The sequence below is a fragment of the Salvelinus namaycush genome, chromosome 8 (assembly GCF_016432855.1).
Source record: "Salvelinus namaycush isolate Seneca chromosome 8, SaNama_1.0, whole genome shotgun sequence".
Lineage (NCBI taxonomy): Eukaryota > Metazoa > Chordata > Actinopteri > Salmoniformes > Salmonidae > Salvelinus > Salvelinus namaycush.
The window spans coordinates 43,306,034-43,318,563 of NC_052314.1; the positions used below are offsets into that span (position 1 = coordinate 43,306,034).

Here is a 12,530-nt window from a genome sequence, read left to right on the forward strand (position 1 = left end):
CAGACGGATGGCTCAGACGGCGCTGGGCAGACGGATGGCTCAGACGGCGCTGGGCAGACGGATGGCTCAGACGGCGCTGGGCAGACGGATGGCTCAGACGGCGCTGGGCAGACAGGCAGTGCAGGCGGCGTTGAGCAGACGGCCGACTCTGACCTGCTGAGGCGCACAGTAGGCCTGGTGCGTGGTGCCGGAACTGGAGGTACCGGGCTGAGGGCACGCACCTCAGGGCGAGTGCGGGGAGGAGGAACAGGGCTCTGGAGATGCACTGGAAGCCTGGTGCGTGGTGTAGGCACTGGTGGTACTGGTCTGGGGCGGGAAGGTGGCGCCGGATATACCGGACCGTGAAGGAGGACACGCGCTCTTGAGCACCGAGCCTCTCCAACCCTACCAGGTTGAATGGTCCCCGTAGCCCTGCCAGTGCGGCGAGGTGGAATAACCCGCACTGGGCTATGCAGGCGAACCGGGGACACCACCTGTAAGGCTGGTGCCATGTACGCCGGCCCGAGGAGACGTACTGGAGGCCAGATACGTTGGGCCGGCTTCATGACATCCGGCTCGATGCCCAACCTAGCCCTCCCAGTGCGGCAAGGTGGAATAGCCCGCACTGGGCTAAGCACGCGTACTGGGGACACCGTGCGCTTTACCGCATAAACACGGTGTCTGACCAGTACGACGCCCTCTCACTCCACGGTAAGCCCGGGGAGTTGGCTCAGGTATCCAACCCGGCTTCGCCACACTCCCCTTTAGCCCCCCCCCCAAGAAATTTTTGGGTGAGCCTCTCGGGTTTCCAGCCACTCTGCCTTGCAAGCGCCTCATAATGCCGCCTCTCCGCTTTTGATGCCTCCAGCTCCGCTTTGGGACGGTGACACTCTTCTGGCTCTGCCCAGGGTCCTTCTCCGTCCAGAATCTCCTCCCATGTCCATTCCTCCTTGTACCGCTGCTGCTGTTGCTGTTGCCCGTTGCCACGCTGCTTGGTCCGGGTTTGGTGGGTGTTTCTGTTAACGGCTTTCTTCCATAGGTGAAGGAGAGGACCAAAGTGCAGCGCGGCTAGTGTTCAACATGTTTAATACAAGAACAAGTGAAACACTACAAACAACATACAAAATAACAAATGTGCAAAACCGATACAGACCTATCTGGTGCAGAACACAAACACAGAGACAGGTAACAAACACCCACAAAATCCCAACACAAAACAAGCCTCCTATATATGATTCTCAATCAGGGACAACGATTACCATCTGCCTCTGATTGAGAACCATATTAGGCTGGACATAGAAACAGACAAACTAGACACACAACATAGAATTCCCACCCAGCTCACGTCCTGACCAACTAAACACATACAAAACAACAGAAAACAGGTCAGGAACGTGACACTGGATCTCAGGAGCGCGTATAACGTGGTGCGTATCTGGGAGGGAGATGAGTGGAAGACAGCGTTTAGTACCACATCCGGCCATTATGAGTACCTCGTCATGCCGTACGGCTTGAAGAATGCTCCAGCAGTCTTCCAATCTTTTGTAGACGAGATTCTCAGGGACCTGCACGGGCGGGTGTGGTGGATTATATCGATGACATTCTAGTCTATTCCGCTACACGCGCCGCGCATGTGTCTCTGGTGCGCAAGGTACTTGGGTGACTGTTGGAGCATGACCTGTACGTCAAGTCTGAGAAATGCTTGATGAATGCTTGATGAAAAGATGAATCTGATGTGGTTCTCTCACTATGAGATGAAAGCATGAGTCTGGTGTGGTTCTCTCACTATGAGATGAAAGGATGAGTCTGATGTGGTTCTCTCACTATGAGATGAAAGGATGAGTCTGGTGTGGTTCTCTCACTATGAGATGAAAGGATGAGTCTGGTGTGGTTCTGTCACTATGAGATGAAAGGATGAGTCTGGTGTGGTTCTCTCACTATGAGATGAAAGGATGAGTCTGATGTGGTTCTCTCACTATGAGATGAAAGGATGAGTCTGGTGTGGTTCTCTCACTATGAGATGAAAGGATGAGTCTGATGTGGTTCTCTCACTATGAGATGAAAGGATGAGTCTGATGTGGTTCTCTCACTATGAGATGAAAGGATGAGTCTGATGTGGTTCTCTCACTATGAGATGAAAGGATGAGTCTGATGTGGTTCTCTCACTATGAGATGAAAGGATGAGTCTGATGTGGTTCTCTCACTATGAGATGAAAGGATGAGTCTGATGTGGTTCTCTCACTATGAGATGAAAGGATGAGTCTGGTGTGGTTCTCTCACTATGAGATGAAAGGATGAGTCTGATGTGGTTCTCTCACTATGAGATGAAAGGATGAGTCTGATGTGGTTCTCTCACTATGAGATATGTTAGTATAGGATGGTTTGCTAGAGTGTAGACTACCTGTGTTGCTGCTGCCCTGACACACATGTGCAACTCCCGACTGAAGAAGGAGTGGACATGGGTCGGAGGGTCGGAGATGCAACCTCTCCTCTCTCTGTCTTTCTGCCTCTCTCTGCTGCGTGTAGTCCAACCAGACCGAGAATTGATGATGATGTAAATCAAGTGTTATCAAGTGTTAATCAAATGGTATGCTGCTGGGGCAGGACAGATGATATTTATACTAAGGTGCTCAGGCACAGGTAGACCCCTATCTGTACCACAAGGTTTCATTTCCAGTTTTTAGGACTTCAAACTGGCGAGCTCTATGGCCACAACCATATGTGACAATTTAAAGAGACAAAGAATGCTTTGAGTACAAAACTGTGGGTACATTAGAGACCATTAGAGGCCATTTTCTCTGGCACGCTCAATTCTGTTAGCATATCTTTCAAGTCTAATGTGACAAAAAAAGTTGTGGGGAATCTAAGGCTGCTGATTGTTTTTTTAAGACTTTGCAAACCCTAGAGGTTAGGAATCTGGGCTAATATCCATACTGTTTCTCTCTAGCAAAACACACAACACAGAATTGGTCTTGACCTGACCCTTAAAAACAATGTGCACACACAAACCATTGATGCTAAAATTATTTTATTATTTTATAATGCTTGAAGAATTTAAGAATGTATATAGAAAACAAGGGAAAGAATGAAAATGAATTTCAGAAAATATTTGTCAAATTGCAGAGGTCACTTCTTAGCAAGGAAAACGTCAGGAACTGAAAAAAGACAAAACAAGTAGCACTGTTAGAATCATGTAATACTGTGTCAAATAAACTTCACTTATCAGTTTTAACATTCTCCTCTCTTACCTATGCATTCTGCCTTTGTTTTTTTTTTGCATATAAGGGATTTCAGGACCTTAGCCAAACGATTTTTCCCAGCTGCAAATATAGAGACATCTGAGACAGAGAGAGACAGAGACAGAGAGAGATTAGCATTGGCTATGTACAGACTAAGTGAGCATAGCCTTGCTATTGAGAAAGACCGCCATAGCTTGTCTTCTCTTGAGAGCCAGGTCTGCCTATGTGCACACTGCCCACAAAATGAGGTGGAAACTGAGCTGCACTTCCTAACCTCCTGAAAAATGTATGACCATATTAGAGACACATATTTCCCTCATATTACACAGACCCACAAAGAATTCGAAAACAAATCAAATTTTGATAAACTCCCATGTCTATTTTGGTGAAATACCACAGCGTGCCATCACAGCAGCAATATATGTGGCCTGTTGCCACAAGAAAAGGGCAACCAGTGAAAAACAAACACCATTGTAAATACAACCCATATTTATGTTTATTTATTTTACCTTTTGTACTTATAACACTGTACATAGCCATAATATGACATTTTAAATGTCTATTCCTTTGAAACTTTTGTGAACGTAATGTTTACTGTTAATTTTTTATTGTTTATTTCACTTTTGTTTATTATCTATTTCACTTGCTTATGTTTCCCATGCCAATAAATCAATTTTAATTGAATTGAGAGAGAGAGACGGGGGACAAGGGGGAATAGACTCTGGGATTTTTGAAGATTATTAAAACTGGTTGCTCTTATACATTCTTATTGATGAGCCAATGAATCAAACTGCTCTTGTTATTACCTTTGCGGGGGGAGGTTGTCTTATTCTGCTGGGCTGGAGGGGGCTGTGCAACCCCCTGTTGGCCCACAGAGAAGATGGAGTAATCTGAGAGAGAGAGAGAGAGAGAGAGAGAGAGCGAGAGAGACAGACAGACAGAGAGGGGGGTTTGGAAATAAACATCATTGCTGTTATTTAGAGCTTAGTGTGTCTCAGTTGGTCTTTCATGGTGCTTGCAACACCAGGCTTGTGTTTTCGATTCCCACAGGGGGCCAGTATAGTCGCTCTGAATAAGAGCATCTGCTCTATGACTAAAATGTAAATGTTAAATGTAAAAAGACAGCTCTACTGGTTATAGCATGGTCCTCCAACCCTCCTGACCTTTACACTTAGCTGGCTGTTCCTGACGAGACCTCTGAAGGACCTCTATCTCTGTCTTCTCTTGGTTCATTCCCCCACTTGTCAGGTCACTTTCACCTTTGACCTTTACTGGCTGATATGTCTGAGGGTTCTGAGTCTTTCCCTCCGCTGCAGCCCTCTGCTCTTGGTTTATCTTTCCAATCTTTTCTCTTGAGATCTCTCCATCAATCCTATCTGTATTCGGTAATGGTGTAACTGTGTAATCTTTGTTTTGTCTTTTCTTCTCATTGTCCTCTTTCCGCTTTTGCCATACTTCTTCAGTTATGAATCCATCGTCACTATCATAGTCACTCTCTGACCAGTCTGTGTCAATGTCCAGGTCCTGTTCACCTTTGACCTTTGTTGCCTGGTCTGTCTGAGTGTTCTGAGTCTTTCCTCCTGCTGCAGCAAACACAGACAAGAGAAAAGAGGAAGGGACATCAATAGACAGATATAACACAGAGACACAGCTTTCAAGCTAGCTCAGCACGCATCATTGCATCAATATGGTAATTCTAGCCTTTTTCACCTTTGCACATTGCTGGCTGGTCCTCCTGAGGTTTCAGAGTCTTTGACTCAGTTGCAGTAACCATGGAGACATCTGACAAGATAAAGTAAAATTACTGGTGTTAATATCAAAAGGAGTGTGTTTGATAATAATACCTTAAACACTAAAAGATGTACAGTGTTGACGATGCTTTCATACTGAACATGCTTTCAAATGAACAAAACTCAATGTAGTTTACTAGACAAGTTGTAGGACAGTTTGAATATCAATGGTCCAACAGATCAATGTATTCATGTAGTAGGCTGCAATCCAAATATGAATGTGTGACTACCATAGACTTAACGGTTTCAGTGTACAAAATAACTGTAAACTAAGATGACATGAAAATAAAAAATTATATTATCCACTGGACACAGACGTCAGTTTAACGTCTAGTTTAGATTTACATTTGATTGAGTTGACAACTAATGTGAAATCAACAAAATGTAAACCATGTAATTGTATTTAGATTAAAAGTTGTGTGGAAAAAAAACATTCCTGAAATTCCTTTACATTGATGACATTTTGCAAATCCAAGTAGTTTTCCATATTGATTCAATGTCATGTTATAAAATAGATGATTTTTTTGTGGAAAGAAGGGTGATTCAACCAGTTTGTGCCCAGTGAGTAGTGGGTCTTATGTGACACAACAATTCATAATGCTGCACCCCTCTTTCTTACCTTTGCACTGCTGGGTCTGCTGAGTCTGAGCACCAGCTGAAAAGATGGATACATCTTCCGGGGGAGAGAGGTGGGCAAGAGGAAAGATAGATAAACATACTGAGGGAATTCATGCTCACTTCACAATCTGAACTTCTCCTTATCATCTAGTGGTCTCTCTCTCACCTTTGCATTTTGCTGGCTGGAGCTTTTTCTTCTCTTGGTTTATGTCATCTCTCTCAGCTGTATTTCCATCATGTTGGAGTTGTGTACACGCTTTCTTTTCCTCAATGTCCACTCTCCACTTTGTCCATTCGTCTTTACCTATGTACTCATTGTCACTATCCATTGTTCCCTCACTATCATAGTCACTCTCTGACCAGTCAATGTCCAGGTCCTGTTCACCTTTGACCTTTGCTGCCTGGTCTGTCTGAGTGTCGTTTGTCTTTCCTTCAATTGCTAGTTGATCCTCACCTGGGCCCTGAGTCTTAACCGTTGCCGCTGCGAAAATTGAAAAATCTTTCATCCTCACTGTGTCTTCCACCCTCTTTCTTTCCTCCTTCTCCTCCTCCATCGTGGTCTTCTCTGCATGCTGTCTTTCCATCTTTATCATCCTCTCCTCCAACTCTCTAATTTTCCCAAACATTTCATTCTTCATGTCTTCCAGTTTCATTTCCTCCTCATGCTTTCTCATATCTTCTCTAATCTGACTCTCAAGTTCTCTCTCCTCCTCCCTCTCCTCCAGCTGTCTCATTTGTTTCTCCATGTGTGTCATATTTTCTTCTGCAATCTGTCTCTGCTTCTTTTCTTTCCTTAGGTCCTCTTCCAGTCTCTTCATTTTAATTTCCTCCTCATGCTTTCTTTCCTCTTCTCTTTTTCTCATATCTTCTCTAATCTGACTCTCAAGTTCTCTCTCCCCCTCCCTCTCCATCATTTGTTTCTCCATGTGTGTCAATTTTTCTTCTGCAATCTGTCTCCGCCTCTTTTCTTTCAGGAGTTCTCTCCTGTCTCTTTCCCTTGCTTCCTTAACACACTTTTCTCCCATATTATTTTCATCTTCCTTTCTCTCTTCCAGGTCTCTTCTCTTTCCATCACTCAGTTTCTTCGTTAGACTGGTTTGCTTTTTCAGCATCTGCTGTTCTTCTCCCATCTTTCTCTTTCTCTTTCCTTCTTCCACCTTTCTCTTTGCCTTCCTTTCTGCTTTCATCCATTCCTCTTCCTTTCGGTAGTCTTCTTCCTTCCTGTAAAACTCTTTCCATTCCTCCATGCTCTTCTTTTTAGATATCTCCCACTCATCTCTCTCCTCCTGTCTCTTCTTCTGGAGCTCCATCTGTTTCTCTACCTTCTGCCTCTCAGATTTCTCCCTGAACCTCCTCCACTCCTCCTCCATCTCTCTCGTCCTTTCCCTCATTCTAATTTCCATTAACAGCAACTCTTCATCCTTCATCTGATTTATTTTTGCAAGCTCCTTCTTCTCCTCCCTCTTCATCCTCTCAAGTCTGTCCCTCTCCACCTCCTTCAACACCTTCTGTCTATTCATCTCCAGATGCTGGTAATCCTGCTGTTGTCTCTCTTCTCCATACATCTCCATCTTCTGTCTCTCTATCTGTCTCGTCTCCTCCATACAGGCCCATTGCTTTAGCAGGCCCACCTCTTTCCTTAGCAGGCCCACCTCAAAATGCCAGTCGCTCTGACCAATACTCTGCACTTCCATAACGAATGAGCTCTAAAAGAGAGTTCGTAAATGTTAGCATCCTGCAGAATGCTGCTAAAGGAAAACAAATCCTTAAACAATCTAAAGACGTCATCGGCATCAAGCACATCACTTTTAACAGTTCCATCTTTCCTTTTTACCCAATTGCCAAAGATGAATTTGACCTTAATGTACAGTATATTCCAAATTGACAGAAATTGTATTATTGTTAAAATTACTGACAATTTCCCCTGCAGATTGTCAATTGGAAGTTTATTTTACTTCTGTGTCTTTGTGCAAACTTCTAAAATCCTTCTGCAAACTACTCTCATATAAATAGAATGTGTAGAATGGAAATATCCCCTCAGACCCCGGCAATTTGACTGCACCCTCTCACGGTTACACTCAAAATGGCTAGCTTGGCATTGTTATACACAATTGCCATTGTTATTTGAAACGCCATGGCAAGGACTTCTCATTGAAATGTGTGTAATGTCAGTTGACATTAAATAATGAGCACAATACAATCCTGTACTTCTTGGTTAATGGAGGACACTTCCTGCTTTGCTAAGGGTGCACCCATCAGCACGACATTGAATTGAATAGGGATGTCCTTTCTAGCAATTATATTTCTATTCCTGCTCTAACCATCTCTAGAATATCACCTCTCAACCATATTTTGACCATAGAGATCCTATTAAATTACTAGAGGGGCTACGTCATAAACTATCAAAGTTCCATAATGGGGTGAAAATGGCAGCCATCTTGGTCAGGGAGAAATCCAAAACCAGTCTAATTGGAATGAATGGCTGTAGCGGCATAGGTGATGCATTTCCTGCTTTTACTTATGCAGGAAAATAAAAGTAAGGCATGTGATGTAATGAAATTATAGTCAACCTAAAATGTTGTCATATAACTAATTGGAAATACAGTTTTTATACCAATTGTTTTACACAATATCCTATCACAGCACTGGGAAACCATGGTTAACCAACTCCCTGACCAACATGGCTGACTTTTGGACAATCATAAGAAGGCTCATTTCCATTCTAGTATTCTAATTCCTAATTCTATGAAATTGACATTGTGTTTCACACTGTGACATCACACATTGTGTCTCACACAATAGCAATGTAACGTTTGGCTGAATTGGCTCAGTAGTGTGAAAAGGGTATATAGCCCTCTGTACCTCTAACCTCTTAGCAGTAAGAACCATAGCACACTATCATGGATGAGGGAAGATGTGTGGACGGGTGCTGAGGAATATTTTTCTCCGCTCAAAGGCCTAGTGCACTAATTTGGTGTAAAAATACATTTGTAATAATAAAAAATAAAACATGTATTTATTTATTACAATGTATCAGGGGGTGCTGCAGCACCCCTACTTCCTGCGGCTATGTATCCTGTGATTATAGTGACAGTATTTCCAAAAAACATAACCTCCCAGTTTCCCTAAACACAATTGACATGCATTCATTCAAACTACTATTAAAGCATTTAACCTATGCGGTGTCTTTCATCAATGCCTACATTTCTAGTGTCTCTAATACACTATTTTGCATCTCACCATAAGACTGCCCTGTATCCAAACTTAAAAAGCTGTGACCAACCAATTATGCAAACTTCTCTTTATACTATAGATTTTGTGTAAATCTTTTCAAAATGTTTATAGTACAGTACACTATGCTGTTAATGCAAACCAATCTTTAACCAAGAAAATATTAATTTAAACATAAGACAGGAGTTAGATACTCGCAGTAGGCTAAGGATTTCTATCATATTTGCCTAAAACCGTCCTCTCCATTATAGTAGATTCACCATAACTTTTGGAAAAATGTATAAACATGACTTACCAATATGATGACCGTCTCCAACTAACCTTCTCTAGGAATGTTCTCCCACCTAAGATTCTAGCCTAATAGCAAGAGGATTCTATCTTCTTATGACCGCATGATCCATTATGACATCACTCTAAGAACGCAATTACTCATCCTCAATGCTTCACTGTGTACAACTACAGACTCCAAGTTCATTGTTTTATTTATTTCACCTTTATTTAACCAGGTAGGCCAGTTGAGAACAAGTTCTCATTTACAACTGCAACCTGGCCAAGATAAAGCATAGCAGTGCGACAAAAACAACACAGAGTTACACATAAACAAACGTACAAATCAGATATTTTACAGGTCAAAAGACCATTTAGTGAAAAAAAGATCAGAATTGGGCTGCCTGTGTAAACTGAGCCATAGTACGACATCCCTTGTCACCTGAGATTCAGACGAGGAGCAAACATAGAGACAGGGGACTCCTCTTTGTGTCTGTGGCATTATAGCGTCTAACAGCATTGGCAGTGCCATTGAGGCTATCTCCATTTTGAAGAAGTAATTTTTCTTCTTCATGATTGGCTGATCCGTCAAGATGACCGTTGGACATGACTACAACAAGTTCACCAGGAAAGATCAGCCAATGAAGTGGAAGTCCCACCCAGTTGACTACATTGAAATGGTGGAAGCCCTCAATGGCACTACCCATGCTAATACGGACTTTTAGCCTCGATCATTCTCCTATGGGAGCAAAGCATATCCACATGGGAACGAATGGAATGTGCTTACGTTTGACATTTGAGTAATTTACTGTATGTCTGCCTCTGTCTCTCTCTCTGTCTGTCTGTCTGTCTGTCTGTCTGTCTGTCTGTCTGTCTGTCTGTCTGTCTGTCTGTCTGTCTGTCTGTCTGTCTGTCTGTCTGTCTTGCTCTGTCTGTCTGCCTCTCTTTTTCTCTCTTTGTCTCTCTTTTCCTTTTTTGTCTCCCTCTTTCTATATCTCTCATCCTTTTTACCTATACCTCACTGTGCCATCAAATACTTTGTGAAAAGTCTGTCCCTCTCTATCCCCCTTCATGTTTTACCTTTTCATTTTACTGGCTGTTGATCATGCGGGTCCTTGCTCTTTAGCCCTGATGCAGTGAAAATAGAGTAATCTAAGGACAGAAAGGAATATACATGAATGGAGATTTGATAGGACAATAACACACAGCAATATAAGTATAGTTAAGGCCTATAAGCTGTTTCAATGCACTAGAGGAGTACTGTGTTAATAAACTGCAGTCACACATAACTCAGTACCTTAGTGAGATACACTGCTGTTACTTAAATGTAATAGTTTTATTAGGCTCCCCATGTGGATTAAGATGGCGTCGTCTGAGTGATGCTAAACCACCCTGAAGAAGGCTGCAAAGCCGAAACATCTGTGTACACCATCCCTGATGCAGTTGAAATGTATATTTTTTAAATCTAAAAATGACGTAAGCTTTATGCGACATCTTTTCGAGTGCAGACCATCGCACTGTTTTATTTATTTGAACGGATTTTACGCACCAACCTAACTTTTGGGAGAGAGCAATGGTGCTCTTCCCTATTAAACCACAGAGAATGAAATGTTTTCTGTTCGAGTCCCCTGTCACTTTGCCTGGTCCTACATTTACACTGTGGTTGTCTGGTCTGTTTGCTTGTCCCTTCCTGATTCTCTTCTCTCTCTCTCTCTCTCTCTCTCTCTCTCTCTCTCGCATTTTGCTGGCTGGAGCTTTTTCTTCTCTTGGTTTATGATGTCTCTCTCAGCTGTATTTCCATCATGTTGGAGTTGTGTACACGCTTTCTTTTCTTCAATGCCCACGCTCCACTTTGTCCATTCGTCTTTACCTATGTACTCATTGTCACTATCCATTGTTCCCTCACTATCATAGTCACTCTCTGACCAGTCAATGTCCAGGTCCTGTTCACCTTTGACCTTTGCTGCCTGGTCTGTCTGAGTGTTCTGAGTCTGTCCTCCAGCTGCAGCAAACACAGACAAATCTGACAAGAAAAGAGAGAGAATGGACATTAATACACACAGAAAAACAGAAATAAGAGAAGCGCCTTGAACATGCTAATAAACTATCTTAGCATTCAACATTGTATCAATATGTTATAATCCAAGGCCCAGTTTCCCAAAACCATCATAAGGCTATGTTAATCATTAGAACCTTCATAGGAGCGTTGTTAAATCTCAGAGCTGTTTCCCAAAACCATAATTAGTCAAGTTGCAGTTGAAAACGCTATCTCAGACCACTCGTAGAACAGCTAGTGCTTTGTTAAATGCTTTTTTTGCCCTTCCACATCACTTTCTACACAGAAGATCTCCCCTAAACATAGAAACAAGCTGTTTATCTGTCTCTCTGTGACTGAGGATAACTTCGGCACGAAGTTGACTATAAAATAAATATCAAATCAAATCAAGTTTATTTTATATAGCCCTTCGTACATCAGCTAATATCTCGAAGTGCTGTACAGAAACCCAGCCTAAAACCCCAAACAGCAAGCAATGCAGGTGTAGAAGCACGGTGGCTAGGAAAAACTCCATAGAAAGGCCAAAACCTAGGAAGAAACCTAGAGAGGAACCAGGCTATGAGGGGTGGCCAGTCCTCTTCTGGCTGTGCTGGGTGGAGATTATAACAGAACATGGCCAAGATGTTCAAAATGTTCATAAGTGACAAGCATGGTCAAATAATAATCAGGAATAAATGTCAGTTGGCTTTTCATAGCCGATCATTAAGAGTTGAAAACAGCAGGTCTGGGACAGGTAGGGGTTCCATAACCGCAGGCAGAACAGTTGAAACTGGAATAGCAGCAAGGCCAGGTCACTGAGGCTAGGTTACCACACGGTCAACCACCGATTAACTCGTGCAATCGAAGGATCTCAACAAGCATTTCCAACGGGCTGGCATGCCTTCCTCCTGGCTACTCCAACATGCGCCAACAGCCCCCCCCCCACCCCCATCCCTTAAAGCCAAACCTCATTTGGCAGCTCGTTTCCTTCAGTTCTCTGCTGCCTGCGACTGGAACGAATTGCAAAAATCTCTGAGTGGAGGGGACTTTATCTCCTCAACAACTTTAACATCTGCCTATCTGAGCAGCTAAACCAATCGATGCAGCTGTACATCGTCCATCAGTATATAGCCCACCCAATTTACCTACCTCATCACCATACTGTTTTTCATTTATTTTACTTTTCTGCTCTTTGCACACCAGTATCTCTATTGCACATGATCATCTGATGATTATCACCCCAGTGTAATCTGCCTAAATGTAATTATTGCTCCTATGGCCTATTATTTTTTGCTACCTCTCATGCCTTTTGCACACATTGTATAATAGATTCTCTTTTTTTTTGGTCTTTTTTCTACTGTAAAATATCTG

General features: G+C 42.8%; 1 long non-coding RNA gene across 1 annotated transcript; it reads right to left on the minus strand.

The window, feature by feature from the left end:
• Positions 1–3,277: 3,277 nt before the first annotated feature.
• Positions 3,278–10,467, minus strand: LOC120051925. Its single transcript, XR_005477338.1, has 4 exons — positions 10,422–10,467; positions 10,205–10,276; positions 4,025–4,108; positions 3,278–3,317 (listed from the first exon to the last, which is right to left on the minus strand). It is a non-coding gene; the product is annotated as an uncharacterized LOC120051925 (long non-coding RNA).
• Between the last annotated feature and the right edge of the window lie 2,063 nt (positions 10,468–12,530).